At 49.2% G+C, this 18,388-nt stretch overlaps 1 protein-coding gene across 1 annotated transcript in view; it reads left to right on the forward strand.

Moving 5' to 3' along the window:
- Positions 1–18,388, forward strand: part of LOC139022631 (negative elongation factor E-like) — a 33,922-nt gene that overhangs the window by 10,332 nt on the left and 5,202 nt on the right. The gene's annotated exons all lie outside the window — the stretch shown is intronic.

An 18,388-nucleotide genomic window follows, 5' to 3' on the forward strand; every position in this document is an offset into this window, starting at 1 on the left:
AGAGACATTGGACTGTCGGAGCTAGCAGGGGAGCCTAATTGGGTGGAGGTGCCCTTCTTACATGGAGAATGACATTGTTTATACATATGTACACATGCACACACATGCACACACTGCCAATCCACAGCTGTTCTTTTGCGACGCTCCGCCAACGACAGCGTTGATTAAAACAACACCTCCCCCCCAAATCAAACAGGCATTAACGCCAGTGTCACATGAAAGTAGTAGGGAGATTTGGAATTACAGTCGATGATATCTCTGTGTTAACAAATGAAGCAATGCGATTAAAGAGGGAAGCCTCCTGTAATCGGCTTAAGCAGAGCTGTGAGGGGGGGGGGGTGGGGGGGTGTTAACAAATGAAGCAATGCGATTAAAGAGGGAAGCCTCCTGTAATCGGCTTAAGCAGAGCTGTGAGGGGGTGCGGGTGGGGGGTGGAGGGGGCACCGCAACCTGAATGTTAAGTGGTGAATACGTTTCATAATGTCTGTCTTGACAACGGCCAATCTGCAGCGATGCCAGTCCATCAAGGCAAACGCACCGCAGCAAGCTACGGACCGTTTCACCTGTGGTAATTGCTTAGTACACTAGTTGCTATTAGCGCAAACTGCAACAATCCATACCTGTTGGGTTCACTGAAGCAAGGGGAAACTCATGAAAGTTATAAGATAATGCCAGGGTTTGCAGTTTATATGGATTCGATTGCAGATCGCCCACCACTGATTGTGGGAAGTATCGCAAAATAGGCCTATAACGTTCCCGATTATTATCACTAGTCTACGCCATCTATCTACTGTATCTGTCTTATCTGTGTGTATGTATCTCATGCAGGTTGAACCCAACCTCTAAACACAGTCAGCGGTGTGGCAGGCTAGACTATATGCATACATTCTGGGGGTGCTGCTGCCTGGGGTGGGGGAGGGTGATGGGGGGGGGGTTCGGGGCCACGTGTCAGTCCCACCAAGCCTCCCAGTGTGTGTGAGCTAAGTGGAACAGGTTGCCATGGTCTGGGCTGCTATCGGTCACTGTCGCGTTAAAAGGGTTTGGGTCGAGGCTACCTGATAAATCAGAGGTGGATTGAGTGGACAGGGCCCMTGTGATTGATACGCTGACAGGATATGAGGCGCTCGCTCGCAGCAGCAGCCCGGGACGCCCGCGTGGCATGAGATCTAGAATATGAGCGAGGTGGGGAGAAAAAGGATGGGAGGAATGAGGGATATTATTCAGAGGGATGAGAATAATAACAGCTGCATGGAAATATTACAGGGGAGAAGATTAGGACAGTTGGTTGGGTAGGGTGTTATTACCTTCTTTAGAATCCTATATGTATAAATACAAAATCTATATAGGAAATAAGAATGATGCTCTGTGAAGCTCTTACGTGTTTACTATTCCAAAGCGACTCCCTCTTTCTTTTTTTGCAATCAGAAAATGATTTGAAGAGAGGAGATTTCCCCCATCACCCCAGAGGCGGGCCAATCAACCCGCCCGAAATGTGTAGCAGATTACCCATTAGTCATTAATGTTTATTCCCTTTGATCAGAGGAGTCAGATCCCCCAGCCCAACGTTATACGGAGAGGTGTCACGGCTCCGTTCACCGCTCCGGCTCCAGTTCACCGGGGATGGCGAGGCACCGAGCACACGTCTATCTGGACTCAACTAAACCCGCTCCAACAAAGACAACACGGTTAAGAATTACGGAGGGATCACAGGAACAAGTTTGTGAAGTTAGGGGGGGGGTGAAGGATGGGGTGGTAGGAGAGTCACAGGTTAGAGCCATGGCCGTCTGACAGTCAGTCAGTGTTAAGGTTCAGTGGCAGGTTCACAGGAGAGAGATGGAGGCCATCATAGCGTCACTAATCCACCACTTGACCTCAAACACCAGACGTCACTCACACACACACACACACACACACACACACACACACACACACACACACACACACATCTCTCTCATTAATATTTCAGAGGCATGTTCCGTTTGGGGGGCATAGTGCTTGTGTAAGGGTTTAGCCCAGATAACTGCCAAGCGGTTAGATCAGTGTGATTGTCATCTGCATCAAGCGGAGGGCCCCTAATTATCATGCCCTMCTCCCTTAAGGATAGTGAACTCATCCAGAAAACACCCTCGCTCCAATCAGGCGCTCTGGAGCGAGTAGGAGCAACTAGGACTGCACTACTGTGCAGGTTGGGGTAGTGTGTGTGCCTAGCTCTGAGGTTTCAGAATGGGAAACCCTCTCGTTGGCGGAGTAGTCGTTTGCTTCGGCACGCCGTAGGAAGATCACACAAGGCGTGAGTGATGGCCCAATATTTATTTCGCACAGCAATTTTCTGGTGTAATGAAATGAGGTGCTGGGCGGCCGCAGTACATCTGCTTGATGGCTTTCCCTGACTGCGCCGAGCTAGGGGCCCGTGCAAGGTCACCAAGTGTAGAGAGGAGGAAGAGGAGGAAGGTTGGTGCAGGGGGATGAGAATCAGGCCTTTCTGAGAGAGGAAACCCCCCCCCCCCCTGGTCCTCAACGTTTCCACGGTATCTGGTTCACCCATCAGCCCTCAGGTGGCGTTGGTGTGGGGGGGTTGGGTGTGGGAAGTGTGTCAGGTGGGTCTGGAGGCCCAGCGGAGTGCTATGGGGATCCGATCCGAGTGTGTGTGTGTCGCGGACATGACAACCCAAATCTGTTTTTCTACCCCAAAGCGCAAAGAGCTTGACAATAGGATGTAGAAGAAGAAAGCTTGTGGATTCTTATAGTGTTGAAGAAAGTAAAACAAGACGAGTACCTGTAAGAGCAGAAAATAACAACACGCAAGTCTTATTTTGTTATGTCACAGTTTTTCTACTGTCAGCGGTGAGTGTGTACCCTATAACCCGTTTAGTGTGTGTGTGTGTGTTTGAATGCTGCTTACAGGACAACCTGCTYCTCTATATATGTATTTTATACCTCCGGCCTTTCTCCTCTCATACGCCTCCTACAGGTGGTGAGGGATATTTGCTTCTCTTCCAGTCCTCGCATTATACCCGACTTATACAAAATGTTGGTTTAAACTGAAAGATGACCCGGTATGGTTGTGGTGCGTGCTCTTTACTTCATAAAAATCAACATGCTTCCAGTTTGGAAGMTCTGATGTGCTTTTTCAGAGGTTTTCCCCCTCTGCATCCAGTCTTTTTTTATTTATCCCCTTTAAAGGCCAGTCAAGCGCTGCTCGCTGCTTTGTTGTCGGAAACCTTTATTTACCAAAGAGAGGAGTAAGTGACTGACACGGACGGAGCCTTTCATCCCTGGCTCGCCGCGAGGCACTGTTCCCCTTTCCTGCCAAGCCCCCCCGTCCACCCCGTCCAGCCACCCTCCTCCAGGCACACATTCAGTACCAGCCCCCAGCCACACTCCCCTGGGTGGGAACCTAGCCGAGTCTGTCCTGCCGCTAAATAAACACACACACACAAGCGCATGTACACACATGAGCACTTGTATACAGACAGACACTCACACACAAGGCTTTGTGATAGCCCCAATGCAATAATCCGATATGCCAACGTTTTGGAGTCGACAGATTTAATGGTTCATTCGTTTTTTGATTTTTCTAATAAAAAATAGATCTGTTTAAAAAWAWATATATTTCAGTTCAGATAACAGGAAACATTACGTGGGTTTTGTTTACACCGACCCTATTGTGTGTTGTTCAAGTAAAAAACAACCTTGCCACAGGAAACTCAGTCGGTGTTTGAGCATCTTATAGGAACCACCGGAGATTAACGAGCTCTTCTGAATTCATCCCGTGTCAGAAACGATGACCGATTGGTCCGTCAATCAGCAATGGCACCTGAATGCGAATTGTGAAGAAAACCATGATGCCAATGTCTCCTAATCACCCATCATTACCCGTCAGATTGCTTGATCTCTGTAAATATTAGGGGCCGTTGTTCTGCCTTGACCTCGCTCGCACCGCTCTCGTCTAATGTATTTATTGTCCAGAGGCTTTCGCTTTGACTGGGCCTTTCAGTTCTCTCTCAGTTCTTCACGGCTGGCCCTCTGGTCTTCAAAGCCAGAGCTCAGGATTCTGCCTTCACTGTGTGGTACTAGCAGCTATCTGCCTCTTATAAGGATTCCACAAAATGTCTTTAACTCGTAAGTCCACATTTGGACCGGTTTGGAGAAAGATGGCGGCTCCTAATACACAATGAGCTGTATGTTAATTTCATCACGTCGGAAAAGCTTGCCCGTTTGTCCAGGGTGTGATAGAGAGGAGAGCGAGAGAGACAGGAAGTGAGAGAGAGACTCTTTGCCCTGGTATCGGAAATCTGAATACAAAATGAATCTCCCTTTCCTACTTTTCTCCTCCATTTAAGCTTCTTGAAGTTCTTCCAAATTGGGTTTTAAATGCCAATTAGGAGGTTGAATGTAGTAAAAGAAAAGAAAATGCAACCAGAATGGCCTCACCTTCTGGCTGGTTAGGCTTCTGAGAGAGACGCTGAACCTTTGGCTCCGAGCGCGGCTTTGAGAAAAATATCCTGCCTAATGAACACATTAATTAGAACCATAACTATTTATAAGATGATAATTAGAAACGAAGGGAGGTAAACTGGGCTTTTCCTGCAATTAATGGAGGATTAATTACTGGAGGTAATGAAGTGGATTTTTTGAAACGCATTAAGGTGAAGTACAGAGATGTGCAGACGCTTTGTGATCAGTGGCATAATTATTTAGGCGGCTGTTTGAGTCTCGGCTCACGGCATCGTTATATATGCACTTAAAAAAACTTGCCACCAAAATGACTGCCTAATTATTTCTAATTGGCAGGCCCGTGTGTTGTCATTGAGCTGTTTGGAGCGAGTGGCGGCAGAACCCTGGGTTTAATGACGCTGTGTGGGGAAAGTGAAGGGGAGAAAGGGGCACCTTGCGCCACAGCCCAGCCTGGCCTCGCCCTCCCCCCGTGCCTCTCACTCCCGACGGGGTCTCACCGATGCGCCTCTGTCTGACTCGGGAGGTTACCCATCAAGTAGCCGACCGGCAAAGTAAAATAAATAAATAATATTATTCAGCACTTTTCAGGTTTATCTTTTTTCCTTAATGAACGGCCATGGCTTCCTCTCAATTAAGCAGAGATGAACGGCCACCGGGGTCTACCCTCCTCCTCCGCCTCCCCCAGCACCTCCACACATTTCTGCCGCCGTATGGTACGCTACACACGCTGCTCCATTCAATAGCCATTTTCTGTGACTTAACGTACATTCCCAAGGTCCCCAATGGAAACCTAGGCCCAGAGCCACAGCCACAGATTGGGCTCTTTACCAGGTACCAGCATCCTACTTATGACTCACKGACAGCTTTGTTTGAGTACTTAGCAGAACATGTCTCCCCTAGGCTAGGCCTAACCGTAGACGACAATTGAGGCTAGTTGTTATAATTGATACAAATTCATATGCTTATATTCCCAATTTGTCTCTTTGTGTGTGTCTGCATGCCTGTGTGTGCATGCCTGTATGTTCGTGCATACATTTATGGGTGTGTGCGTGCTAACCAGAGCCATGTGCACTGGCCTGTCAGATGAACCACTGTCACCCCCTCCTCCACCCTCCCCAGAACAGAACAGCCGGCAAGCAAATTGTGGACTAATGGAATCTCCCAGGCAGGCAGCACTTGTCTTCTACCCGTGCACAGGCAGGGGGAAATGTGGTTTCATTTATCCATCTAATAATTGAACGGTAAAAAAWAAAAAAAAGGATGGCAAAATGAAAAAATTAAATTGGGATCATGTGCTTCTTGACTGAAGTCCGGACACTCTTTGAAAAGTAATGAAACACTTTCTCAACGAGCTTGAGTTTCGAAGAGTGCATTTCTTTCTTTCTTTTCCTTCGCTCTGTCCGTCCGGCTGGGGGCGTCCCGTGATGGAGCTCCCCGGCCAAGTCGGAAACACAAAGAGGAAGTGGGGAAATGTATCACCTGTCACGTGGCCCACCCTGCCTCTCTGTGATTGGTTGGAGGAGTGCGTTGGAGTACCTCAGCGCTTCTTCTCAGGAGCAGTAGATTCCTCAGGAGACTCTGGGCTATCGCTCTCTGGTGGGTGGCTCTCGCTCTCTCTCTCTCTCTCTCTCTCTCTCTCCCTCTCTCCCTCTCTCCCTCTCCCCCCCTCCCTTCCTTCCCGGCCCAGGGAAAGATTAGAGTAGGGTTTCCCAAACTCGGTCCTCGTTGACCCCAAGGGATGCACATTTCATTTTTTCCCCCTAGCACCACACAGCTGATTCAACTRATCATCAAGCTTTGATCATTTGAATCAGCTGTGTGGTGTTAAGGCCAAAAACAAAATGTGCACCCCCTTGGGGTTACGAGGACTGAGTTTGGGAAACGCTGGAGTAGAGTGTTCTGCCCTTCTGCCCATGTCTGCACTGTTTACTCACTGTTAACCTGTCAAGTGGGTCCTCATTTTCACTGCCCATGCCTTTCGCTGCAGGATTGGGGTCAATTCAATGCGAGGTCAATTCAGTATCGATTCATTCAGTCAATTCAAGAGGTTGATTTGAAAGTCCATCAGTTTTCAATGAGGATCTGAAATTTTGTTCAAATCTTGTATTTTTTCCCTTCCCATTCTTGAATTGGAATTGAATTAATTTTCCCAAATCCCTGAATTGATACAGAATTGAGCCAACCATCCCTGCAGCACTATTAGCCCACCATTAGCCCTGTCCCCTATCAGGTCTTTCCCAGTATAACTTCCCCTGCAGATAACACGCAGGATGTTGTGTATGCTATTGCAGCGATAGTGGCGTGTTACCAGTGGTCAAGCTCACAACGAGGTTATCATCGGCAGTGAATCCCAGCATTGGAATTACTGGACTATCAAGGCAAATCAAAAGTAGTTTAAAACATGTTTCACAGTTGTCTTGTAATATGATGTTCATCATATTGATTTCTAGTGCATTTTCTGGTTATTTTACCCAGTTGAACACTGAGAAGTGAAGGAGGCAGCCAAAGCTTTGTCAGTGAATAGTGTGTGTACGCGTGCGTTCTCGTGCGCGCGCGCRTGTGGATTTAAGGGACCTGATATAGAGTAATGCGGCCCTCTTTGTAGCGAGCCCCGTAGTTATTGGGCTGTCAGCAATCGGCTGCACTGTGTCGTACGGCCTGATGAAAACCCATCAGTTAGAGAGCTGTCTCATAAGAAGCCCCAGATTGATCAGTCATAAAATGTGATATCTGTGTGCATCTGTTTTTTTACATTTTTTTATTTGGCATCAGACAATTTTATGTTGCGCAGCGACAGATGTCACAGAGGAGAAGTTTTCTCKGAACATATTTCTTGTTGTTGAGAGGGAGACACTTTGTTCTCAACGGCAGCTCGGGATGTATTTCTGAAAAAATGCAATTGAAATCCTCTCTCGTTCTCTCTCGCTCACATCAAACTTTCGTTTCACTCTGTCGGAGTAAAACGAAATAGTTTGGTTTTACGAGGCGATATTTCAGATGCACTTATTTGTTTAATTAAGTGTAGTTTCCCCCCTCCGGGGTGGAATGCGTGTCTGCTTTGCGTCGCCCTTTCTTTTCCCTCCCTTTTACAGTGAGCCCACATGTTTCGTCTCAGCGTTTATGATTTTTCTTATACCGCAGTTGTGAGGTTCCCTAAATCACTTAAGCGCACACGGCATAACCGTCTACATTTAAACAGTAAAACACTGTTATGGTAAGGGCCTCAGATCTTCCACCACTTCATAAATACACATTTATAAAAATAAAAAAAAGGAGGGGGAAAAACCTCCCCATCATCTTGCCCCTATGAGCACACCTGCTAATTAGGAACACGTTGTGTCTAAAGCGCGGCTGTCTGAGTAGTCCGCCTCTCCCCTTCTCTCCTTCTCTCCTTCTCTCTCTCCACCCTGCACAGATGGAGCCACACTCAACTACGTGTTGCAATGAAACAACAAAATGACTCTGCTCTCACATACCAAACTCAACATGACTAATTGTCAAACCCACATTAAATAGACACAGTTAAAGAAGGTTTGACACTGAAACGTCTGTGTGTCCGACCATTCCTCTGTCTGCTGCAACCAAGATAAAAGAGGAAACCACATCGAAAATCAAAAACGTTTGTCCCTAGGCCTGCTGCGGTGACCGTATTACCGCCACACCGACGGTCACGAGTCGATGGCGGCAGTCAAATTTCACGTGACCGTTTAGTCACGTTAATTAGGATTCTCCAAGCTCTGATGCTGCTGATGGTCATTAGTAGTCTACCAAACTTGCTAACTGCCTGGTACTCAGCACTCTATTGTCCCTCTAATCACTCTGACAAATGTAATGGAAAATCAAACRCTTCATGCGAGCCCATGAGCTCATGTTGCATAACATTTCTATAGGCTACAGTGCCTTGCAAAAGTACTCATCCCCCTTGGCGTTTGTCCTATTTTGTTGCGTTACGATCTTCATGTAATGGACATACACAAAATAAAATAGTCCAAATTGGTGAAGTGAATGGAAAAAAAATGACTTGTTTAAAAAAATAAAACAAATGAATAACTGAAAAATGGTGTGTGCGTATGTATTCACCCCCTTTGCTATGAAGCCCCTAAATAAGATCTGGTGCAACCAATTACCTTCAGAAGTCACATAATTAGTTAAATAAAGTCCACCTGTGTGCAATTTAAGTGTCACATGATCTGTCACATGATCTCAGTATACATACACCTGTTCTGAAAGGCCCCAGAGTCTGCAACACCACTAAGTAAGCGGCACCATGAAGACCAAGGAGCTCTCCAAACAGGTCAGGGATAAAGTTGTGGAGAAGTACAGATCAGGGTTGGGTTATAAAAAAATATCAGAAACTTTGAACATCCCACGGAGCACCATTAAATCCATTATAAAAAAATTGAAAGAATATGGCACCACAACAAACCTGCCAAGAGAGGGTCGCCCACCAAAACTCACGGACAAGGCAAGGAGGGCATTAATCAGAGAGGCAACAAAGAGACCAAAGATAACCCTGAACGAGCTGCAAAGCTCCACAGCTGAGATTGGAGTATCTGTCCATAGGACCACTTTAAGCCGTACACTCCTCAGAGCTAGGCTTTACAGAAGAGTGGCCAGAGAAAAGCCATTGCTTAAAGACAAAAATAAGCAAACACTTTTGGTGATTGCCAAAAGGTATGCGGGAGACTCCCCAAACATATGGAAGAAGGTACTCTGGTCAGATGAGACGAAAATGTAGGTTTTTGGCCATCAAGGAAAACGCTATGTCTGGCGCAAACCCAACACCTCTCATCACACCGAGAACACCACCCCCACAGTGAAGCATGGTGGTGGCAGCATCATGCTGTGGGGATGTTTTTCATCGGCAGGGACTGGGAAACTGGTCAGAATCGAAGGAATGATGGATGGTGCTAAATACAGGGAAATTCTTGAGGGAAACCTGTTTCAGTCTTCCAGRGATTTGAGACTGGGACGGAGGTTCACCTTCCAGCAGGACAATGACCCTAAGCATACTGCTAAAGCAACACATAAGCAAGCAAGTAAGTTTCAAGTTTGGGGAAGATAATTCTCACCATAAAAATGCACCTTTATATAAAAGCATTACATGCATAATCGCATTTGCRGYCACTTTTGATAATGGTGTTTTCCGCTAATGGAACATTCACGMTTGTAGCCTACTGCCATGTGCGCATTGCTGCGCTTGTAATGTGAAGAAATAGCCYGATAGTTTATCAACATTTTAAGCTCARYGKTCTGATCTGTTGCGTCAGCCACATTGCATAAAAAAAGTTATTTTTGATGCTAGTGGTTGTATTCATTTGGGATCGATTGCACCCCACAGCTGTCCCAGACATKGTTTTGAATATGTATTTCTCGCACAGAATAGAATTGGTTGACTTTTGTGCTATGGGGGATAGCAGATTGACGTAGGCTAGTGTTTTTGCTGTTCGTTAGGCCTACTCATCTGGTTGGCTGACTAAAAGTAAATGTGGACAGTTCTTCCAATATCTTCAATATGCACCTCGGAATTGGATCAGRACGGGCACTGTTGGCTCACCGATGTGTCTGTCTTCACTTGTAGCCTGTGAGAAAGACCCGATCACGCGAGTGAGAGGCGCTTCAGATAGCTCAGTACTCAGGGAGAAGGGCATGGATTTTTTGTGTGTGCATTACGGMCAAAAAGTGGATGCTACCGTGAAATTCAAGGCATTATCAAGTGCTTGTCAAATTGTGAATGAGACTGATGAAGTGTGTACAACCTGCACAAAAAACAAAGAGGWGCTCATGCMTTTTCAAACAACTTTTTTCAAATCATCATTGGAGTCGAATCATGCAGCCTTACAATGCATTAATAATCAACACATATAGCCCAGCGTCTGTAGAACAACTAAAGTTACATGAATAACTCTAAATGAAGCATATAGGAGTCCCTATTTCTTTGTTAACCGCTCAACACAGAATAGCCGCGTGTGCGCACTCCCTCAAATCGTTTTGAGAAAATATTTATATTTTATTCAGCTTTGTGCAATTGTATTCTTCATACTATAAAATAATATCAAATAATGCCACAGAATTCTAAGCAAATCTTGTCGGCTAAATTAACTATTGTAGCCCACAGCCATTTGGCATAGCCAGATCAGGACCCAACATAAGGACAACTCAGAGTATGCTATTCTGTTCTTCTGAAATAGACTACAATTTCTTCATATCGTGTTTCTTTAGACTTGTCTAAAATAAATTATGGATTTATTGTGAAGGTGTAGGTTATATTACATGGATTTTTTTTWTTTTTATGTAGATGTTCCAAAGGTCTGCATCAGTGGCTTGTAGGCTATGTGTGGAAGCCAGGAGATGCTAAGTGTGTTTGTTAATTAACGGTCAATTACTGTGAGACCGACAGTTATTTGCYTGGYAAGCACCGGCTGACTAAATTTTGTGACCGCAACAACCCCATTTGTCCCCCCCCAAAAATGTGACTATTTTTTGGGAGTAAACCCAAAGGTAAGTTAAATAAGAAAAGAAATGAGTTGTTGAATGACTAGTTCTGGCGAAATTAGTTGAGTTAGCGAGTTAGCACCTCGTCTCGGGGTTTGACCTCCACTTGACCCTGTGTTTGGGTTCAGTGACTGAACAGTCGCTCCATCACGCCTTTCGCTCCAGCTGCTGAAGGGCGTCGTGGTGGGCCGCAGTGCCAGGGGTCACCAGACAGGCCAGTTTAGGATTGCGGCGTGGTCGGTGAGTGACAGTGGGCACATGGTGCCAGCAGGACTAGCTCGGAGGTGAACCACGCTGATGAAGATTTCATTCCATTTTGTTACTCTCGTAGAAGTACATTTTTCTCATTTGTATTTAAAAAAAGGGTTCATGTAGATCTAAGCAGTCTTTGAAGGCCTTTGAACTTGGCTAAATTACTTGACCTATGGCTGTGCGGGTGGGCTTAAATGGGTGCCGATTTMTTTTCCTCAAGCCCAGCAGACTGTTGGACAGTTGTCAGCTGTGAGCTAATTTAAAGTAAACTGACGATTATGGCAGATTATGGTTTTGAGGGGGAAGGAGGAAGATGCACTTAATGGGGAATCATTCACGGTTGCTCTTTGCTGTGTTAATTGTGCTAGCAATCAGCTACTTTACATCGCTTGTAATTTGATGTGCTTTTTTTTGTGTGTGTGTATGTGCTTACGTGTGTGTGACTGAACTGAGAGTACAGATGATATGGCTGCTTGGAAGAGGGAAACAGCTTGGGAAATGAGTTCAACAGCTATCGTAATTAGGAGAATATCATAAATTAAACTTGTGTCTGACACAGCGTTTGAAGAGCACTCAAAAGTAATAAATTCTGAATGGTTAACATATTTGCATTGCGTTCGGCGGGCAGCGCCGGAGAGGAACAGCTGTTTTGCATGTCTTTTGGCAGCAGGAAATGCAGCTATTGCTCATTTAAGGTGGTTTGCTTTTCGAACAGTATCATGAAAATCACTTTTAACTTCAAACAGCTGCTGTGTGTGTGTGTGCGTCTGTGCGTGCGCGTGTGTTCGTGTGTGCACGTGCATGTGTGTTTTCTCCCTCTGCAGGAACTCGGCGGGGGTAGACGCTTTAATGAAGTTCCTGAAATATGTCTTTTTTTTTTTTKTATGTCTTTTTTTCTGTCAGATGTGGTTTCTATGTCTTGCATATTTGGAGGTTTGGTTAAAGTACCAGACCTTGTTTGGTGTAGAAAGAGTCCTAGTCAAGACATGGGGCCAAAGCACTAACTTGCGTGTGACTTTTGACTTTCTCTTCAATTGTGTATTGATATTAAACGGGACATATCTGAGTTGCCTGCGCAGATCCCAAGTAAGGATTTGGTATAGTGTTCACCCTGGTCTCTCMCAGGTCCAGTCCTAGTACAGCAGCCCCATCAGAATCCATCAGTCAGGTGCTTAGAAAGAGCCACTTATCGAAGCAGAGTGACGACATGACAATCACCAGTGGAATCGGAGACTTCTCTTTCACATAGGCATAGCCCGTTAATCAAAGATTGACCACGCTGACAAMGGAAATCTCCCTTTAATGTCAAGATATAGGCTAACCATCACCATGGTCCTGTGTTGCTCAGGTGTTAAGAGCGTGGCTCTAGCGGTGCCAGGGTCATGGTTTCGACACACACACAGATCACATATACAAAAATATATATGCACTCACTGTACTCTAAGTCACTTTGGATAAAGGTGCCTGCTAAACGGCTTATGTAATATACACACTTAGCACTGTGGATGTAGCGTTTATGCCTATGTTTGTACCTTTGTCTACCGTACATAGAGAGTATGGATCGTTAGTAGTGGTAGTGGTCGTAGTCCCCTGGGAGGAGAGGGCCACCGTCCCCAGCTGAGACTATAGAGAGGATGGATGGATGGATGAATGAGAGTTCCAGGCTGTCGTCACTGCTGGGATGGGGAGGGAGGTGGAGAGGCAGGGGGGCACGGAGGAGGGGGCATGAATAATGATTTGACCAGGGTCGGATTCCAGTCGAGACTCTAGCCTGTTTTCCAGGACTAGTGGTATCATGTGGCTGCCATTAATGTCCRATTTTCAATGAAAAACATGTTTAGCCTCCGAAATATAATACAGACAGATAACGYGGGGCGACGACACCACCATCCAGGCTTCACACCCCCGACGATATAATTACCCAAATGGGTTGTGGTTAGGGATCATATCCAGGGTGAGCGCGGGGGGTCACCCAGCGATAAGCTCCCCAACCTCGCTCCAACACACTGGTAATTACTTTATTGATAATTCACTGAGAAAATTGCCCTAGCCAATAGCGGCAGCCCGGTTTTAATGGATTGGCTAGGCGAATAGGAKKGGGAGAGAGGGAGAAAACAGCAAGGCCCTGTTAATAGAAATGAGAATATGTTTAGGCCATAGGGGAACTATTTTCTCCCGAGATGATGATAATAACCCAAATAAAATGTAAAATAGGCAGGGCCTTGGCATGGGGGGTAGGGGTTGATGCTGTTTATCTGTGTCTCTTGCATTAACACATTTACCCCTGGCCTTAAACGAGCTAATCATTCTCCAAGGGGAAGGGCTTGGTAATGAAATTGACATTTAACAGCATAGCCTCACTCTATTAACTACAGTAAATGTAATTTGGTACAGACCCCCAGAAGTGTGTGGCTGCAGCCCCCCCCCCCCCTTCTCATTCAGAAAAGCAGCCACAGATTTAGTGTTTATTGCATCTGCTTGCCACGGGATGCTTGGCTGATAAAATGAGACTGCGCTTGTGTTTCTCCATATGTAGCAATTGGACGTGCACACACACACAATCACCCCCGCCCCCTCACCCACACACACACACACACACACAGACCAAAGCAGAAAATGGACAGTGTCCAATTCCTCGTCTCACATACGTGGTCGTACCACACACACACCGTTTCCCACACCACAGCCTGTGGGTCGGCCTGGGGATCTTCCAGGCGGGAGGCTGATTAGAGTAATAAACCTATACGTATTCCCCCGGGACGTTAAGGCTGGGTGGTTTGCCAGTCCTCTGGTGATATAACCACCTTACACAGAACTCTGATGTATTGTATTAATGTCGCTCTAATTCCGACAAGGCTTTGCAAACCACAGGTGATTTTCTCCCTCTTGCACGTGTGCGGTCTTGACACGTAGAATATTGATATTTACTTGCTTGCTGGCGGCGGCAGGTAGCTTAGTGGTTAGAGCGTTGGGCCTGTAACCGAATGGTTGCTGGATCGAATCCCCGAGCTGACATGGTACAAATCTGTCGTTCTGCCCCTGAACAAGGCAGTTAGGCAGTCATTGTAAAATAAGAATTTGTTCTTAACTGACTTGTCAAGTTAAATAAAGGTTTAATTAAATCAAATCTCAAATAAAATGACTCAAACGGAATTGTTCCGCTGCTCTATGTTCGCTACAAACCTCAGTCTGAGACTGCCATCGTTTAAGTTGTTTGTGGTGACGTCAAAATGAGGGGTGTTGTACAAAACGAAGTCATCAGCGATTGGATCATTTCTAACCAATTAGAGTACAAGAGCATCAGAGCCAATGACACATTTTCTAAATGCTGCTTTACCCACGTGTGTTCTGGCTCTGGCCCAACCCATTGGTTTTGGGGACCAATCAGAAGTGTGTTTGCTTTCTTGAAATTGTCAGGGAAGTACTCAGGTCCAGACTCATTGCGGTGAAGAAACTAACGTCTGTGGGTATGGTATAGCGTTTGGCTAGAGAAAGGAGTTTGGGTAGCCAGGCACATGATTGACCACCATTATTAGTGATGACAGTGCAGCGTTGTATGACATTAAAATCGGATATTTATCTTATGAAGGATGTTTTAATGTGATACTTATTAAGACCTGTGTCCTTGCAAATGGCCGTGTCATTGTGCAAGCACAGTATTAGGCAGATATTTTGAATGTCATTTGTTTTGTATAAAGAGCTAGTTTTATTTTTTGCAGTATTCAATGTGTCACCTACTCATCGTTGACACCCAGCTTTGTTCGACACTAGAACCCTTTGTAGAACTAGTGTATGTGTAAAGTACCTCACAGTAGGAGTGCTGATCCAGGATCAGTTTAGTGTTTTAGATCATAATGATGATAAGGTTATATTAACAGGGAGGACCTGTTTTCAACAGTTGTCCACAGACTTTTGTGACAGGACTTGAAAAAAAATCGGATTAGTTTCATGTCAAAAGAGGGATCGCTTTGGATATTTCAAATGGCAAACTAATAAAGAGGAAAGAAAGCAATAAAGATTCTCGAACAGCAGGTTGGACTGTTTTTATAGACAAATCAATAAAATGATAGATGATAGAATATAACACCTTAGCGTCCTCCTCTTCTTTTTTTACAGGCTTCTTTTCACGTTGTCACTGTCAGACACACACACACACACACACACACACACACACACACACACACACTGGAAGATGGGGACCGGCTTGGAAGATTTGTTGGGACCCTTGTCTGGTTGTGACGATGGGCACCGGCTAGGCTGGAGATGGGGGACCGGCTGGAGATGGGGACGCGGGATGGGGGACCGGCTGGAGATGGGCGACCGGCTGGAGTTGGGGGAACGGATGGAGATAAGGGACTGGGGACCAGTTGGAGATGGGGGACAGGCTGGAGATGGGGGACAGGCTGGAGATGGGGACAGCTGGAGATGGGGGACTGGGGGACCGGCTGGAGATAAGGGACTGGGGACCAGTTGGAGATGGGGGACAGGCTGGAGATTGGGGACCGGCTGGAGATGGGGGACCGGCTGGAGATGGGGGACAGGCTGGAGATGGGGACAGGCTGGAGATGGGCGACGCTGGAGATGGGGGACCGGCTGGAGATGGGGGACAGGCTGGAGATGGGCGACCGGCTGGAGATGGGCGACCGGCTGGAGATGGGGGAACGGATGGAGATGGGGGACTGGGGGACCGGCTGGAGATGGGGACAGGCTGGAGATGGGGACCGGCTGGAGATGGGGGACGGCTGGAGATGGGGGACAGGCTGGAGATGGGGGACAGGGACCGTGGATGGGGGAGGTGGAGTGGGGACAGGCTGGAAGATGGGGGACAGGCTGGAGATGGGGGACCGGCTGGAGATGGGGGACCGGCTGGAGATGGGGGACCGGCTGAGATGGGGGACCGGCTGGAGTGGAATGGAAGGGGACAGGCTGGAGATGGACTGGGGACAGTTGGAGATGGGGGACAGGCTGGAGATGGGGGACAGGCTGGAGATGGGGGACCGGCTGGAGATGGGGGACTGGAGGTGGACAGGGGGACAGTTGGAGATGGGGGACAGGCTGGAGATGGGGTGACGGGAAGGGGGACCGGCTGGAGATGGGGGACCGGCTGGAGATGGGGGACAGGCTGAATGGGGGAACGGGGGACCGTTGGAGATGGGGGACAGGCTGGAGATTGGGGGACGGCTGGAGATGGGGGACGGAGCTGGAGATGGGACGCTGGAGATGGGGACCGGCTTGGAGATGGGGACCGGCTGGAGATGGGGGACAGGCTGGAGATGGGGGACAGGCTGGAGATGGGGACGGGAGATGGGGACAGGCCTGGAGATGGGGGACAGGCTGGAGATGGGGGACCGGCTGGAGATGGGGGACAGGCTGGAGATGGGGACGGCTGGAGATGGGCGCCCGGCTGGAGATGGCGGGCTGGAGATGGGGACGGCTGGGAGATGGGGGACCGGCTGGAGATGGGGGACAGGCTGGAGATGGGGGACGGCTGGAGATGGGGACCGGCTTGGAGATGGGGACCGGCTGGAGATGGGGACGGCTGGAGTGGGGGAAGGATGGAGAAGGGACTGGGGGACCAGTTGGAGATGGGGGACAGGCTGGAGATGGGGGACGGCTGGGAGATGGGGGACGGCTGGAGATGTGGGGACTGGGACCGGCTGGAGATAGGGACTGGGAACCAGTTTGGAGATGGGGGACAGGCTGGAAGATTGGGGACGGCTGGAGATGGGGGACCGGCTGGAGATGGGGGACACGGCTGGAGATGGGGGACAGCTGGAGATGGGCGACCGGCTGGAGATGGGGGACCGGCTGGAGATGGGGACAGCTGGAGATGGGCGACCGCTGGAGATGGCGACCGGCTGGAGATGGGGGAACGGATGGAGATGGGGGACCTGGGGGAACCGGCTGGAGATGGGGACAGGCTGGAGATGGGGGACCGGCTGGAGCTGGGGAGCCGCCGCTGGAGATGGGGGACGGCTGGGATGGGGGACAGGGGACCAGTTGGAGATGGGGGACCGGCTGGAGATGGGGACCGGCTGGACGATGGGGGGACAGGCTGGAGAGGGGGATCGCTGGAGAGTGGGGACCGGCTGAGATGGGGGACCGGCTGGAGATGGGGGACCGGCTGGAGATGGGGACAGGCTGGAATGGGGGACAGGCTGGAGATAAGGGATGGGGGGACCAGTTGGAGATGGGGGACAGGCTGGAGATGGGGACCGGCTGGAGATGGGGACGGCTGGAGGAGAGGGACAGGGGGCGTGGAGGATGGGGGACAGGCTGGAGATGGGGGACAGGCTGGAGATGGGGGACCGGCTGGAGATGGGGGACCGGCTGGAGATGGGGGACAGGCTGGAGATGGGGGACGGGGGAGCAGTGGAGATGGGGGACAGGCTGGAGATGGGGGACCGGCTGGAGATGGGGACCGGCTGGAGATGGGTGGACCGGCTGGAGATGGGAGGCTGGAGATGGGGACCGGCTGGAGATGGGGGACAGGCTGGAGATGGGGACAGGCTGGAGATGGGGGACCGGTGGAGATGGGGACAGGCTGGAGATGGGGGACAGGCTGGAGATGGGGACACGGCTGGAGATGGGGGACGGCTGGAGAATGGGGGACGGCTGGAGATGGGCGACCGGCTGGAGATGGGGCGAGGTGGAAGATGGGGGACATGTGGAGATGTGGGGACGGCTGGAGATGGGGACAGGCTGGAGATGGGGGACAGGCTGGAGATGGGGGACCGGCTTGGAGATGGAGGGAAGGCTGGAGATGGGGGACAGGCTGGAGATGGGGGACCGGCTGGAGATGGGGACCGGCTGGAGATGGGGGAACAGGCTGGAGATGGGGACCGGTGGAGATGGGGGACCGCTGGAGATAAGGGACTGGGGGACAGTGGAGATGGGGGACAGGCTGGAGATGGGGGACAGGCTGGAGATGGGGGACAGGCTGGAAGATGGGGGACCGGCTGGAGATGGGGGACGCGGTGGAGATGGGGACCGGCTGAGATGGGGGACCGGCTGGAGATGGGGACCGGCTGGAGATGGGGACAGGCTGGAGATGGGGACGGCTGGAATGGGGGACAGCTGGAGATGGGGGGACAGGCTGGAGATGGGGACAGGGCTGGAGATGGGGGACGGCTGGAGATGGGCGCCATCTCCAGCCTGTCCCCATCTCCAGCCTCGGGTACAT

This window comes from Salvelinus sp. IW2-2015, linkage group LG22, assembly GCF_002910315.2.
Source record: "Salvelinus sp. IW2-2015 linkage group LG22, ASM291031v2, whole genome shotgun sequence".
In the NCBI taxonomy this organism is placed as follows: Eukaryota; Metazoa; Chordata; class Actinopteri; order Salmoniformes; family Salmonidae; genus Salvelinus; species Salvelinus sp. IW2-2015.